The 16,937-nt window shown below is 48.9% G+C and overlaps 1 protein-coding gene across 1 annotated transcript in view; it reads right to left on the bottom strand.

Moving 5' to 3' along the window:
• ZNF831 (zinc finger protein 831) overlaps positions 1-11,775 on the bottom strand; it is a 108,526-nt gene extending 96,751 nt beyond the window's left edge. Inside the window, exon 1 of the mRNA XM_055434015.2 lies at positions 11,174-11,775. The gene's annotated coding sequence lies outside the window, so the exon portion shown is untranslated. The remainder of the gene's footprint in view (positions 1-11,173) is intronic.
• Between the last annotated feature and the right edge of the window lie 5,162 nt (positions 11,776-16,937).

The raw sequence follows: 16,937 nt of genomic DNA, 5'->3' as shown, positions 1-16,937 counted from the left end.
AGGAACCCTTCTGCCAAGGCAGGAGACAGAGACGTAAGAGACACGGGTTCGATCCCTGGATGGGGAAGATCCCCTGGAGAAGGGAACGGCAACCCATTCCAGTTTTCTTGCCTGGAGAATCCCATGGACAGAGGAGCCGCCTGGCAGACTACAGTCCATGGGGTCACAAAGAGTAGGACACAACTGAAGTAACTTAGCATGCAAGCACATAGCTGATTCACACTGTTGTTCAGCAGAAACCAACACAACATTGTGAAGTAACTATCCTCCAGTTTAAAAAATAATAATAATGTTTAATGGTTCCACCTAAATTTACAGAAGTTAAGAAATTTAAAAAAAAAATACAGTATCCCAGGTCTAGATACCAATCTTGGGAAATGTCAGGTCAGACAATGTGCCAGCCCCTTAGACTCTTCTGATACAGGGGATGGGCTGGGTTTGGGTTGGTTTCTCTGGTCCAGACCCATTCAGGGGAGGGTTGAGTGAGGAAGCAGGAAGATGCCCCTGGCCATGGTTCGGTGGGCAGGGGGCACAGGTTCATCAGGACAATGTCCTTCTGACTCTCAAGATAGTTTCCCCAAAACTGTCCTCCTCCACCCCTGGTCAGCAAACAAATGACCCCTCCCTTTTCCGGAATAGCTCCCATCACTCCAGCTTCCCAGCTCACACCAGGCTATGATGGTACTATATCTGGGGAAAAATTTAGAGCCTCGGGGGCCCATTACTGCCTTGTTGCTGATGATCCCACCGTAATTGCCTGAGCAGTTCATTTCCCCAGACCGTCGCCCTGACTCTGCTTTCCCAGAGCTGGAGAGAAGAGAAGCGCCTGAGTGATAGACCAAAAGCCAGGCGAAGGCAATGTGCGTTTTGTTCCCTACCCATAGTATCCCTATTTAGGAAGGCATGCTGGGGCTCTTGAGCACTTGGCTGACCTGATTTTTAATCATCAAGTGTAAAAATGAGATCATTCCCCGCACCTAAAGTGATTTTTGTCGGCGTCACCCACCGTTTCTGTAGATTAATTTTTTAGACCAGAAAGAAAAAGCTTTACATTTCAGCGATAAAAAGAAAAACTGGTTCCCCTCTTCCACCCCTTGTCAAAGATTCTTATGTAAGGAGTTTGTTTTCTTATTTTCTTTTTTTTAAGGGGAAGAGTTCACTGATCCAGATGGGGAACAAAATGGTGGGGCTAAGACCCTCACCCACCCACCCCTTGGGAGATGGATTAATCAGTGTCTTTCGGATGTATTTACAAAAATGATACATTTAAACATTTCAATAAACAGATTAAAACAAAGATTTGTATATCAGCCCCTGCCAGCCACTTCTCCAAGCCAAGTAAGTATCCTTTTGTCCTCATGAAACCGAATGAAGACTGTTCCTCAAATCCAAGTCCTGGCCTAGGAGACCCCAGGGGTTTTGTTCTCGTGGTAGCCTCTGAGCTCATGTTCTGGCTTTCTTTCCCATCGTCCCATCCTCCAGGTGTGTCCCTTCCGTGTTGTTATTGTTCAGTCACTAAGTTGTGTCCAACTCTTTGCGATCCCATGGACTGCAGCACACCAGGTTTCCTTGTGCGTCACTCAAAACTCATGTCCATTGAGTCAGTGGATTGCCTTGTGTTCTTGTCCAGGAGAAGCTGTGCTTTGTCCAGTCTGCCCTGTCACCTCCCACTGCCCGGAGAAGGTTTTGCCATTGTTCTTCATTGGAAGGACTGATGCTAAAGCTGAAGCTCCAATACTTTGGCCACCTGATGCTAAGAACTGACTCATTGGAAAAGAACCTGATGCTGGGAAAGATTGAAGGCAAAAACGAGAAGAGGGCAGCAGAGGATAAGATGGTTAGGTAGCATCACCGACTCGATGGACTTGAACCTGAGCAAACTCCAGGAGATAGTGGAGGCCAGGGGAGCCTGGCACGCTCCAGTCCACGGGGTCACAGAGTCGGACATGACTGAGCAACTGAACTGAGCAACAAACTGCTCTTCATCTTTTCTGGGACACACGTTCAAGATGCTTGAGGAAAAATAAGGACAAAAACCAAAAAAGCCATGAAGAAGAAAACAGACCCGCTCCTGGGAAACTGCATTCCACAGCTACTCACACCTTTACCAACTACTGCTGGAACACCAAACAGGTTCCAAGTTTCTGTTCTAGGTCAAAGGATCAGGGGAGAATAAGACAAGGCCCCTGCACTTGTGGGCTCACTTTTTGGAATAGGAGATAATCATATAGAAGAAAATACAAAAGTGAGTGAAGTCATTTCAGATAGAGGTAAGTGATGAAGAAAAAAAAGTGGAGTGGTGTGACACACTATGAGGGCAGCTGAAATGCAAGGATAATACAGCCAAGGGGAGATCTGAGGGTGAGTTGTTCCAAATGGAGGGAGTTTGATGTGCAAAGGTCCTGGGGTGAGAACACACTGGGCAACTTAAAACCAGCAGAAGGCTGATGGATATGCAGAACAATAGCAGAGAGGAAGATGCTACAAGATGAGGCCAAAGTCCAATCGGAGGACAAGCGGTGGAGAGCTTTTGAGACCACAGGTGGCTCAGATGGTAAAGAATCCACCTGCAGCGCAGGAGACCCAGGCTTGACCCCTGGATTGGGAGGATCCCCTGGAGAAGGGAGTGGCAATACTGGAGCCTCACTCCAGTATTCTTGCCTGGAGGAGTCCACGAACAGAGAAGCCTGGCAGGTTACAGTCCACACGGTCGCAAAGAGTTGGACGTGACTGAGCGACTAACAGAAATGTTAAGACGTGGCAGGGAGGTTGGGAAATCAGTTGAGAGAAAGAAGGTCAGTACAGAGGAACAAGCTTTTCATTGGAGTTTGGAGAAGAAGGACATTGGAGGAGGAAACTTGGATGGAAAAGGAAGAAGAAATGTTACAAGTTTTGCTGTGGATCATGACACTCCTCCCCAGTGCTGAAGAAACTCAAGCAAAGGATCTTTCTGTTTGCCTATCAGATAAATCACCTGCTGTCTCCTACACTGAATCTGGAGCTTGTAAAGTCGGTTTGAGATTGGACCATGTGAGTTCCTGTTCCAAAGGTGTTATATACTTATTCTACAGGCTCGACCCATGTGTGTGACTACGTTCTGGACTCATGATTCCTCTCCCTGGAGCAGGAAAAGGTGATCCAGCCTGTCTAGATGTTGTATCCTCTGTGAGGTATGACCCAATTGTCCAGGCACCCTGGGACCTTCTCCTCTCTCAGGGAGCCCTGGCAGCTTGCACATCCTTCCCCATGCACTCCAAACAGCGTGTTGCAATGATTGGTTTACCCATCAGCTTCTGTCACCAGTTGCACTCCTTGAAGACGGTGACAAATTTTAACTTTCTTAGCCTAGCCCCATGGGGCTTCCCAGGTGGCACTAGTGATAAGGAACATGCCTGCCAATGCAAGAGACGTAAGAGACACGGGTTCGATCCCTAGGTTGGAAAGACTCTCTGTAGGAAGGCATGACAACCCACTCCACTATTCTTGCCTGGAGAATTCCATGGACAGAGGAGCCTGGCAGGCTATGGTCCATGTAGTTGCAAAGAGTGGAACACAACTGAAGTGACTTAGCACGCACACATGTAGCCAGCTCCACGCAGGTACTTGGTAAGCAACTGTCAGACCGACTTCCCAGCTGTGCTGGGAGAGCAAAGGTTGTTTGTAGCTTTTTTCAAAGAAAGAGTTCCCCCTGGCACAAAACAGTGGGGTGGTAACTCCCTCTCTGAGGCTGGGCTAGCCAAAGCAACTTCCTACCAGGTCCTTTTCCCTCTAGGACCTTCCTGTTCTCCAGAGCTTAGCCTGGCAGGCATGCTCAACCTCTGACTTCTCCTTCCTCGGGTGCACTTGGTGGGGGTGGGGGTGGCTAGGACCATCAGGTGTGTTTGTCCAGTCTCCCAATCAAGTCTGGGCAGCTGAGAGACCCAGGCTTCTGGGGGCAGCATCCACACCACGAAGCACTTCACCCAGTGGGCCTGGGAGCAAGACCGCTTGGTGAAGCAATCAATTCCTCCCACCATGCCTTCTACTCCATGGGAAGCCCAGCCCAGGGAAGCGGGGGCCAAACAAAAATCAGGCCCTGACCTTCTCAAAAGTCAGGCAGCAGGGCTCAGGCATGCTTAATATTGCATTGACTCCTTCCTGTTCTCGTGGGGTCCAGTTGTGCCGAGTTTGGCCCCGAGGGGAAGAACTCAGGGCAGTGCGGGCTGGGAGCCAGTGCACGTGTTCTCTGGAGGTGGGAAGGAGAGGGAGCCAAGAGGGATGAACTCAGGAAAACGGTCTGCAAGGGCCGCTCAGCCTGCTGGGCTGTGGGTGGAGAAGGCAGTCAAGCAGGATGGGAATGGATTGTGTGCCCACCAGCAGCAAAGGTCCAGTGATCTCCCTTCACCCCCAGGCCCCCTGTAAACACCACGCTCCTCCCATGACCACAGGGCTGATTTGAAAACAGAATTCCATCCAACATCCTCACTCTAGTCACACACAGCTCCCTGAAGTAGTCTCCGCCACCTGTATGGTTGCCAGGGTGCTGGCCTCTGCACACCTCTGCGGCCCCATCCCAAACCCCACTTCCCGTCTGCATCCCAGCCCACCATGGCCTTTCACTCCTGCTGGTGTGGGGGCCCCACAAGAGCCACTCCCAGTCCTGAGGTCTGTGTCCATCCCTCCGTCTGCACCTCATCGCCTTGCTCCAGACCTTCAGACCTAACTCAGATCTGGGGTCTTCTGGGGAGCCTGAGAAGAAGCTCACGTCACCATGCTTAGCCGTTAACCTGAGCTCCTTTCTTCAGCAGACGAGACAGAGGGGCTGGGGCAGCCCACACCTCCATCATCAGTCCCTGGGCTCAGCTGCTGTCTTGGGGAACATCTCTCAACATATGGGGGTGCAGTTGGCACCAACATTTGAAGCCAACCCTCTTAACTCCAAAAGCACAAATCCCAAACCATCTCACTTAAAACTTGCAAATCTCCATGAAGACTTTCCCATGAGAATTCACTCTCTCCAAAAAGTCTGTGCCCAAGATTCAGGTTTCAATCCTCAGTGGACTTGGGCTCTATCAAGGGCTCTATCAAGGGCTCTATCAAGCTCCCAAAATCTCAGAGCAGGGGTCTTAGGGCACTTAAGGTTGAACCTGGGCTCCATTCTCACTAGTTGTGGACAAGTTCCTTTATCTTTCAAAGCCTTCATAGACTATTCTGTCTGGCAGGAATGATAATAACCCCAGGCACTTGGGTCAATTAAGTTCATGGTGCTCCCCCAAAGGCAGGTGGACCTCTAACCCCAGTCAATGTTAATGGGAGCATTTTTGTGTGTGTGCTCAGTCATGTCCAACTCTTTGAGACCTCATGGATTGCAGCCCGCCAGACTCCTCTGTCCATGGAATTTTCCAGGCAAGAGTACTGCAGTGGGTTATTATTTCCTTCTCCAGGGTATCGTCCCAACTGGGGGATTGAACTACGTTTCTTGCATATCCTGCATTGGCAGGCAGATTCTGTACCACTGAGCCACCTGGGAAGCCATGGTGGAAGCCAATGGGAACATTACAGCTGCAATGATTCTCATCAACAGCATCCATTCCGGGCATCTTGGCAGGAGGATGGCCAGAAAGAGGGACTGCCTCTTCCTCTCTGGAGAGAGATCCCGGGGGAGCTTGGGGAGGGCTTATCCTGAGAGACAGGAGCTGTGTGTCTGGCTGGGCGTGCACAGATCAGAGTGGCAAGTCACGCACACATCAATGTGCTCCCCCCGCCTCACGCATCCACCTCCACACCAGCCTCCTCGCATCCTCAGCCACACCAGAGAACACGTGTGTGCGCTTGTTCACACATACACACACCTTCTGCCCCAGGCCAAACGTGCTCCAGGAACATGGACCTCACCAGGTCCCAGCGGCACTTAGCCCAGTACACCTGCCATAGCCAGAGACCCAGGACAGTAGTGGGGTGCAGGTGGGATGAGCTCATGGCCTCCCACAGGTACACACTGCCATCCCGGCCAAGTGTATTTGCATATAATTTGCATGTGTTGATACAGCCTTCCCATCTCTGCATAGAGCGTTTCCAAGCTAACCTGTTATTACTGCTCCCACAAAGCTTGATTTTCCTAGGCGCTTGTGCTGCTTACCCACCCACTGTCAGAAAGTCCTAGGCAGGGAGGCGGAATCTGAGCACCTGGGAAGTCAGGCCAGCATCCCTGGGTCTCAGCTGCTCCCCAGGACAGCGAATTTCATCATGCCTCCCCGGGAAAGACCTGAGGAGACCACCCTGCATATAAGATATTACTGTGTGCCCGGAGCCAGGTACCCACTACAGTACATAGGCAACTTTATTCTCCTTAGGGCCCAGGGAGCTAGTCTGATGGAGAACTTGACCCCAGCTCCTCCCAGAGCAAGTTTTTCAAGTTTGCGTGGGCACACTCTGTACTACAGAGATTCCTAGTGAGTGAGTGAGTGAAAGTCACTCAGTTGTGCCCGACTCTTTGCAACCCCATGGACAACACAGTCCATGGAATTTTCCAGGCCAGAATACTGGAGTGGGTAGTCTTTTCCTTCTCCAGGGGACCTTCCCAACCCAGGAATCAAACCAGGGTCTCCTGCATTGCAGGCGGATTCATTACCAACCGAGCTATCAGGGAAGCCCAAACTACTACTACTTGTAGCAAATATATAAAAATGCAGAATGCCCTGAGAAAATATATATGTATGTGAGCATATATACACATATATATATATATCTTTAAATGAATCCCTGTGCTGCACACTTGAAACTAATATTGTAAATCAACTATACATCAATTTTTTTAATGCATGATGGGGGGCTTTCCTGGTGGGCTCAGTAGATGAGAATCCACCTGCCACGGCAGGAGGCATGGGTTCAGTCCCTAGTCCAAGAAGATCCCACATGCCAAGAAGCAACCACGTCTGAGTGCCAAAACTACTGAGTCTGGGCTCTAGAGCCCGGGAGCCACAACTACAGAGCCCACCTGCTGCAACTATTGAAGCTGCTGCTCCCTAGAGCCTGTGCTCTGCAACAAGAGAAGCCACTGCATGAGAAACCTAAGCATACTGCAATCAGAGCGTAGTCCCTACTTGCCGCAACTAGAGAGAAGCTTGCACAGCAACAAAGACTCAGCACAGCCAAAAATATAAAAATAAATAAATAAAATTATTTTTTTAAAAAAAGGAAAAGAAAAAAAAAATGCAGAATGGTGAGTTTCCTGGTGATCCAGTGGAAAAGACTCCATTTTCCCAATGCAGGGGACCTAGGTTCAATCCCTGGTTGGGAAACTAGATCCCATATGCCACAGAGTTTGCATGTCACAACCAAGATTGAATATCCCGCATACTGCAACTGAGAACTGGTACAGCCAAATAAATATATAAAAATGAGTGTTTTTAAAATAAAAAAAAATTTAAAAATACAGGATGCCTAGTTGCCTAGAAACAACAAAGAATAAGCTAGTATATCCTGTGCAATTCTTATACTGTAAGAGAATTCACAGCGTCCCTGAAGTCCAGCTGGGCGCCCTGTAATCTATCGGACAGCCTTACCTAGGACCCCAGATCCACTGGTTTCTAGTATCTAGATACTAGAAACCCATTGATTTCTAGTATCACTAATACCATGTTTTCTCCCAGCTTTTAGCTGAGACCAGAGGAACAGGGCTTTACTGCCTAACTGTCCAGCTTCCCACTATAGGACAGAAAGCAAGAGCAGAGGCTTCACATGAGGTCAACTGAGAACTGCCAGAAGGAGACACAGGGGGAGGGAGAACACGTGTTTCCTAATTTAGTTAAACATTGAAAACCTGTTCCTCTTCTGTGTCTGGGAGGAGCGCGGTGATTATCACTGTGGACGTGAGCCCACGTTTCCTGTGGCGAGAGACACGTGTGTTTGCATCAACAGGCCCTGTTTCTAGGGACCCCCCCCAGGATGTGAGGCCCACGGCGCTCACAGAGGAGGAGGGGGCAGGGAGGGCCTGTAGGTGGGGCTGCTTGGGAGCTAGGGGCCCTGGAGAACCCTGGCCCCTCACGTGGGACGACCGCCTCCACGCTGGACCCCTGTCCAACTTCTGCATCACACTGCAGACAACTGGCCCTTCCCAGGACCATGGGTGACAGTTGCCTAGCTGCAGACCTTTGCTGGGGACTCAGCAGGGAAGGAACGGGGCTGGGGAGCCTTTGCCGTTCACGTGCCAATGAGCACAAACCTGCAGGGAGGCCACCCCTCCGGCCCCACAGGCCTCCCTCCAGTGGGCTGAACTCTGGCTCTTCCAATGGGGTCCCTGTACTTCCAGAATGGGCAGGACTCCACCTGCAGATACCACAGGTAAACACATGCCTCGCCCAGGAGTAAGGGAGCAGAAAATTCTCCATCATGCCTTTTTTAGGGGAAAGAGTTATTTTATAGTAAGATCGGTGGATCTTCTGTGGAAGGCAATGCAAAAAATAACATACATAAGGCTCTGTTTCCTCCTCCATCAGAAGGTGATGGGATGGCTGCAGCCTCCCAGGCATTACAAGGACTAGAAAAAGAGATGCAGGCAAAGTCTTCCTTCCCTGGCATAACACCGGGCAGTCAGAGTCAGCAGCAGCAGTCTCCTTCTCTGATCATATTTTTGGACTTATCCCTTCAACTGGCCTGGCATATCAGACCTTTCTGCACTTGAACAAATTACAAAGCTGCTAAAGACCCCAGGTTTTCAGCACCAGAGGAAGCTTTCACTTGGTTTTCTAAGGGCATCCTCTCGTCAGGTCTGAAGCAGCTGACAAGAGCCTGAAGGTCTGTCACCTGCCCTGTCTGATGTGCCCAGGTGGGCACCCATCTCGTACACCAGTGGCCACACACATGGCGAACCTGGAAGGAACCAGAGGTTCCCATTAAAACAGAATTTCCGTTACCCATCCACTGGATCCCCACTCATCACCCCCTGCCAGCTAGGTGTTCCCGGCCTAGAAAAATCCAACTGTGGTTGCTGAAGAGGCTTTGGTAGAGGATATGATGGGCCATGTTCAAGGAGCTTGGTGTGGTCAGGAGGGCATTACTCACCCAGATACACACAACTCACATGCACGGACTCAGGATCCTTGAGTCCGCTGCCTGGGTTGAAGGACAGAACCCAATCTCGACAAAACACCCAAGTCAGTTCCAGGCCTACCCACACCCTCTCAGTGGTCTTGACCCTCCCTCTTAAGAACTTCTCAAATTCAGTGATGCTAAGCTCTCTTGAGGACCCGAGCACTGAAACTGCCCAATGGCCATCAGAGATCATCCACACTCTTTGTATTTCTTCACTCGATAGAGAGGCCAGCCACTGCCCTGGGAGGTTCCTGGGTGGGGTTGTCCACGCCCCTGTCTCAGGTGGACCAACCATGAAAGACTCAGGAGCTAAATGAAGACCATAGGAGGCTCTGAACATCAAGTCGTCAATGACTGAGTCTCACTGTAGGGTCGTGGGGAGATATCCGGATTAATTTAAGAGAGGATAAGAGATGTCTTCTCGAATCAGGGGCTAGGATGCATTCACACTTTCTCACTGACCTAATAATTGTTGCGAATGTACAAAGACAATTGTCTCAATGGTTCCACTACTGCTCGGCCTTGTTTCTCACGCTTGCCTCTTCCTCATGCCAGCTGTTATCCTATTTTCACCTCAGAGAGCGAGGCACCCTGCTCAGATCAGCTCCTGCATCTAAACTGCTTTTTCAATACAGCCTGGACTCCAAAATATAAACAGGCGTTTTTAGGGTAAGCAGGCTCAGGTGAGATTTCAGCCAACATCTGACCACTTCCAAGTCCCATTATGAGTTCCTGCTAAAATATTATACTTCGTCCCAACTACCTTGGGAGCGATTCTCTGTTTACAAAACACACTTCGTCAATATTCACCAAGTGTGGAGATTAGGGAGCCCCATCCTTCTCTGTGGTGGTAGAGATGCCCCTAAAGCCTTTTTTTTTAAAATTCCAAGCCATGATCCAACATCTTTTTCCCCCAATTTTGACTCCGTACAGCCTTTCCTTTTTGAAAAACAAAGCATAACAATTGCAATTCTCCCTTGGCCAGTGGCCAGACATCCACGGGTTGGAGCCAGGAGATGAACGGATACACCCGGAGAGGGCAAGGTCAGAGAGCGTAACATTCTGGGCGCGTGTTTGTGCAGGAGACCAGACCCCAAGGCCCGAGAGTGCCCAGACATGAGGGTCGACACCTCCCAGTTTGAATGACACGCTGAGGACCTTCAGAATCTGTAGATGAAACACGCCTATGACATTAATTAATGCCAGGCAAACTGTAACAGCAGATCTTAGAGACTAAAAATAAACCTATGCCAACTGATTCATCCCTCACTGCACAGAATTCAGAGCTTTTTTTCTCTGCTTCTCTTCTCCAAGTATGTTACATTATGGCCTTTTTCCTTTCCCTCCATCTTTGTCGTTCTTCTTTAATCCCTCTCCTTCTGGTCCAGAGGTTGAAAGTGTCCAGAGGAGATGTCCCCACTCGGCTCCCCTCCGACCCACAAACATGCTTAATAAGCAAGGAAATCATTTCTTTTCCTGGCTCCCATGGCGGTGAGCTATGTAATTTGTCCTTAATATTTTCCATACGGATGTTGCTGCCTGTTGCCTTACACACACACAACTCTATAGCTTCATTTCCGATTACAGTCCGTTCTATTTTAAACTTTGTTGATTTCTACTGGGAAGGAAGCCTATTTCATAGAGATTAGCTGGACAGCTGGGTCTGATTGCTTCTGATTACCGGGCTTGGGGCCACTGGGCAGACAGGTTTCCCAAAGCCCCATAGATGGAGAACCGCTCTGTAGGGACCCACTCTGGGGTCAGCGCTCACTCCAAGGAGGAAGGTCAGTGGCCTCAGTCGGAAATCAACAGGTCAAGCCAAAGGCAGGGTCAGCCCTTAGTCCACTTCTCGGCTCAGGAGGCTGTGCTGAGAGGTGGAGAGAGGGGCCTGAGAAGCCCCCTGACTCCAAGGCGCTCACGGGGACCTGAGTGGGGGCTTGTGTCACAGAAAACTGCGTGTGGTTGGAAGAGAGCATCCATCATGCTTGCCTGATAGAATCACTCGGGAGGTGACAGACAAGGCTCAGTGATTAAGCTCCCTTCATCTGGCCTTGCCTCCCAGACCTCCGGTGCACAAAGAAATCACAAAGACCTCTCTCACCTTGAAGTGGTCAGTCCACAGGCAGGTGGGGGCTGCCGCGCTCTCCGGAAAACCGGTGGCTCCGATGAGGCACGAGTTTCCTCCCTGCTCGTCCCATGTCTGCCTTTGCTTCTCTTTCTGCCTTCTCTAGAGGAAACAGAGTGCTGGAAAATTTTTTTTAATTGTGTGTGTGGAGGATGGTGGGTGTCGGGGGTGCAGGGTGGTGGGGGGGTGGTGGAGGGACCCGGGGGGTAGGGGTGCAGCCTGCCCTGGTGTGGGTTCGGGTGTAATGGCCGATGCTGGAGATACGGCTTGCCTGCCGATGCTCAGTGGTACTGCAGCTCTGTGTGTGGGCGGCGGCAGCTACACGGCTGGGTTTCAAACCATTACACTGAACATTTGCAAACAGATAAAAAAACAAAACCATCCGGTACAAATGGAATCTTCTGTTTTTCTTTCCCCCCCGCACACTCTCCCTCACACCTCTCTTCTGGAGTTTCGGAGAAGGGGGACAAGGGTGGGTTTTCTCTCTCTCCAGGCTCCCCCCACCCCATCACCTCACGTCTTCTGACCACACCACTGACCCTTAGGGCCACTGGGCTGGATGGGAAGGTCAGGTCATACAGACTAACCCCCAGGCAGAGGGCATGCCCAGACATTTGGGAAGGATTTTCTCTTCTCTGGGGTCTTGCCCTGATTCCAGCCACTGAGACCCATCACACCCAAGGAGGGTTTGTACATCCGTATTTGGCCACCTGGATCCCTCCTGGTTGCAAAGCTACCTTGGAACTGGCTGACTAAGGGGAAGAGGTACACTTTCATATCCAGTGAACGTCTTCTCAAGGAATACTCTGAATGGTGGCATAAGATACTCCATGAAAAGGGGGGGGTGGAAATCCTGTGGACAAATTACCTTGGAAACGATTGCATCCAGTATCACTCTAAGATAGTCACAGAGCATGTTGGCAAGTAAAGACTCTGAGAAGTCCTTCAATAAAGAATAATTTTGTCTAATCCAATATTTCCAAAATATGTAGACCTTAGACGAAAGAATCCCCTCTCCCCAAATACCACCACCACCCATGACAACACACTCATATGTATGCACACTTTGTACACACATTCATGTACCCCACCCCCAGTGGAGGCCTGACCCCAAACCAACCCTTTCAGCCAAGAGAGGGCAGGTAAAGCGAGATCCTGGGAACCAGGCAGGTCAGAGGTCACCATCTCAGAAAACTCTAAGCTTGTTACTAACATGGGCGCTCTGGCTAGTTACCCATGGACTGGAGACTGTGCTTCCAGCTGGACAGGGAACACAAGGGAAGTGGACAATTCCCTCATGAGTCTCCACCTCACTTCTGCAGCCCAGGGATGGGGGTTGCCTGAGGTCAGAGCTGACCCAAACTGGCAGGGTTGCAGAGTGGGGGTGGGGGGACAGGCTCCCTGGGGGAGCTTTCTGACACCCTGTTCAGACCCCTGAAGGACACTCTAAGGATCAGATGGCACATCTGATCCTGGACAGTGTGAGACTTAGGGAACCCAGAATAGAAGAAGCGTGAGACACAGAAGCTCCGGGAGAGAGACCTGCTGTGTCGTTCAGGTCAGAAAGGACCATGATGGAGGGAGTTGAACAGGAGTAGGGGAGGAAAAGACAGTGCACCCTACTGGATTTGGGGGCTGCTGGGCCCCTCGGTGCCAACAGACTCTAGCTCTACAGTTCACCATTGATGGGGGCGTTGGGCATTGGACATTGGCCTCTTCGTGTGAAAACTCCTCAACCAAGCGTGATCTTGCCCTCATGGGCATTTGAGACTATCTGAGGACATTCCTGGTTGCCACAACTACGGACAGTGCTACTGGCGTCCGGTGGGTACAGGCTGGGGATACTGTCGAACAGCCTGTGAAGATGGACAGGGTGGCCCGAGACAAAGAATGATCCATCCTGAAGGTCAACAGCCCAGCAGAAGTGAAGGACCCATTCTGGGTGAGTCCTTCAGCCCCCTTGGTGGGGCTCAAGTGAGACCATGCACACAAGGATTCTGAGTAAAGCAGAAGGCAGTTATGTTACACTTGGTAAGAAAGAGACTTCCTTATCATTTCGGTGGCATTTCATCTCTGATTGGGGGGCAAAATGGAAACAGATGGGAAGTCGTGTAAGAGCTTTCTGCTTCAGACCAAGAAGAGAGAAAGCCTGCTGGCCTTGTAAACACTCCAAATCACATGATTTAAAAAATAAATAAATAAGAAAAAGAAAAGAAACGCCTTCTCTTGCTTAAGTACACCAAAGAACTTGAACTCCATGCGAACAAACTGAAACGGGTGCAGAAAAGCTTTAGAAAGCTCGCAAGCACTTCAACAGATAATCATTGGTAATTGGAGCATTTTACAGAATCCATTAAAGAAGCTTTAAACAAAGCTGAAATTATTTGTTGACCTTTCTCTGAAGGAGGGTAACGGTCATGCTGACAACACTAATGCATCTGGCCTGGTCAGGGGTTTTCTTTCAAAGAAATCTTGGGCCAGGCTTGCCACGCAAGCCCCAGCACACAGCAAATTACTGGAGACCGACAAAAAGGGAAAGTGAAATTCAAGTTCAGATGTGTATTCCAGATGACTGCCCAACCTCGAGGAAGAAAACTGGCCATTTCTCACTCTGCGCCCCAACTACAGGAGGACCCCAAGGGAAGGACCCGGGATCTTGGCCCTGGAAACGGATTTTCCCGGATAATGAAGAAGTACAGGTGGGTGGGAGCCCGGGAGAGGCAGGTAGGGGCTGTCCTGCTGTGACTGGAGTGAGGGTCAGGACCGGTCAGGCCCGTCCCAAGAGAGAAGGACAGGAGGATGTGGGTGGGGGATTCCAGGCTGAGATCAGTGCCCTCACAAAGAGGCTTTCAAGGAAAAAGCAACCAGCCAGCTTTCTGATGTGGACACAGAATGGGACCCACAATCCCCAGTTACATCAGCTTCCTCCAGGAGCCAAAGCAGAGCAAGGCCACCTGAGAGTCTTGACACCCCAGTGCCTCCCCAACCACTGAGTGTGTGTTAGTCGCTCAGTCGTGTCTGAACCCATGAACTGTAGCCCGCCAGGATCCTCCATCCATGGGATTTTCCAGGCAAGAATACCAGGGTGGACTGCCAAGTCCTTCTCCACCCCCACCACTTACCAATTCACTAACCAGAACAGGCAATGGCCGTGCATCTGAGAACTTCCCCGTGCCAGCACTTTGGCACTAGGAGCAAAACGGTGATGGATAAACAAAAGCTAATCTCTGCTTTTGTTTACATGTGGTGCATAGTTAGGTAGTTTGTGATGGACATGTACACACTGGGTATATTTGAAATGGATAACCAATAAGGACCCACCACATAGCACAGGGAACTCTGCTCAATGTCATGTGGCAGCCTGGATGAGAGGGAAGTTTGGGGGAGAATGGATATGTATATGTATGGCTGAGTCCCTTTGCTGTCCACCTGAAATTATCACATTGTTAATTGGCTATACTCCAATACAAAATAAAATGCTAGAAGAAAAAAAAAAGAACCTAGTGTGGTTCTGTTTAATGGATTTTACAGTGTGCCTGGTGGTCTAGCTCTGCCCTCTTTCCTGTGAGGACAGGCCAGAGGAGGTCCAGGGCTCCCCACTCAGGTGTGTCCCACTGGGGAACCAGCTGCTCTTCACAGGAGTGGCTGCTGCTTTCCAAGTGACTCGCTCCCTCCTCTGTCCTCTCCCCCATGGCTGCCACCCTGTTCCCACCACCAGCCCCCTTCACCCAACACTCACACTTGTATCCAGTGGCCTAGCTTGGTTCATAAAAGACCTCATAGTTGGGCAGAGCCTACCTTCTGGGCCAATTCCTAGACTTCAAGCCATCCTATAGATGACTGTGAGGTCAGCTCCAGACAAGGGAGCAGGGTCTTGTGTGTTTTCCCAGGGAGCATTGCCGGCACTCCACAGAGAGCCCCTTTCCCAATACACGGGGGCCAGGAGGGAAGGGTCTGGGCCAATCGAGTGGCTTCTGAGATCATTTCACATGGTCTTCAGCTGATTTTTATTTATTTGGTTTTGGTTGCACTGGGTTTTTGTTGCTGAGCAACGGCTTTCTCTAGTTGCATCAAGCGGGGGCTTCCCTTTGGTGTGGTGTGAAGGCTTCTTCTGGTGGCTTTCTCTTATCGCAGAGTGCAGGCTCTAGGTGTGCAGGCTCCAGTAGTTGCAGCACACGGCTTAGTTGCCCCATGTCATATGACTCTTCCCAGACATGGGATTGAGCCCTTGTCCCCTACATGGGCAGGTGGGTTCTCATTCACTGCACCACCAGGGAAGTCCCAGATGATTTTTTTCAAAATTGTACTAGTTACATTTTTATTTCAATAAAAATAACAGTTCCAACTTGTGTATATCCATTTTAAATGCAACCTAATAGCCAATTTAAATAAAAATTTTATTCTGAGACTTATATGGACATCCAAACAAACTAGAAGACCTAAAGTGATTTTGAAAAAGAAGAATAAAGTTGGAGCAATCACATTATCAAATTTTAAGGCTCACTCTATAGCTACAGTAATCAAGACAGTGCGGTATTGATGGGGATAAACATGAAGATCAATAAAACTGAACAAAGAACCAGGAATAGAGCCACACAAATATGCTTGACTGATGTTGACAAAAGCACAAAAGGAATTTAATCGAGGAAGGATAATCTTTTCAACAAATGATGCAAGAGCAATTGGATGTCTTGGCAAAAAAAAAAAAAAAAAATCTATGCTAAACCCACAATTTATACAAAAAGCAATTCAAAAATGGATTGTAGATTTAAATGTAAGACATAAAATTATAAAACTTTTAGAGGAAAAAAAAATGAGAGAAAAGTTTTGGGACCTAAGTTTAAGGCAAAGAGTTCTTAGACATGACACCAAAATCACAATCCATAAAAGAAAAAAGCCAATGAAATTAGACATCATTAAAACTAAATATTTTCCTCTGCAAAAGATGCTATTAAGAGCATGAAAAACAGCTTTATTGAACAGCTGGTACTGGAACAACTGGACATCCACATGCCAGAAAAATGAATCTAGACACAAACCTTAGACTCTTCACAAAAATTAACTCAAAGTGGATCATAGACCTAAAAGTAAAATGCAAAACTATCAAACTCTTAGAAAATAGCCTAGAAGAAAACTTAGATGATATTCTGGAAAAGGCAAAACTACAGAGACAGTTTTAAAAAAAAAAAAAAAAAGACAAGCAATAGCAAACAGTTAAAGGAGTAGAGGGAGGGAGGAATAGCAGAGCACAGAGTGTTCTCAGGGCATGTGTGATAAGGAAGCCCATGATATTTTAATGATGGGCGCACGTCTTTGTATATTTTTCCAAATTCAAGGAAATACAGCAGCAAGAATGAACACTAAGGAAAACTAGAGTCTTTGAGTTGTAGCAATATGTCAGTGTAGGTTCATCAGTTGTAACAAAAGCACCGTCTGATGGGGGAGATCGACCCACAGTGGGTGGGTAGGGAGCATATGGGAACTCTCCCAATTTCTGCAGTTTTGATGTGAATGTAAAACTGCTCCCCACAAAATGAAGTCTCTATTAAAAAAAGAAGAAGAAGAAGAAAATATTTGCAAGCCATGTATCTGGCAAAAGTCTAGTATTTGGAATATATAAAGAATTCTCAAAATTCAACAGTGAAAAAAAATAATCCAATTAGAAAATGGGCAACAGACATGAACAGATATTCCGTCAAAAGGACAGCCAGACGGCCAGGAAGTATTTGAGAAGATGCTC

This window comes from Moschus berezovskii, chromosome 15, assembly GCF_049115385.1.
Source record: "Moschus berezovskii isolate FMDL1 chromosome 15, NW_MosBer_1.0, whole genome shotgun sequence".
Classification (NCBI taxonomy): domain Eukaryota; kingdom Metazoa; phylum Chordata; class Mammalia; order Artiodactyla; family Moschidae; genus Moschus; species Moschus berezovskii.
The sequence above is the reverse complement of the archived record's forward strand: the minus strand, read 5'-3'. Positions and strand labels throughout refer to the sequence as shown.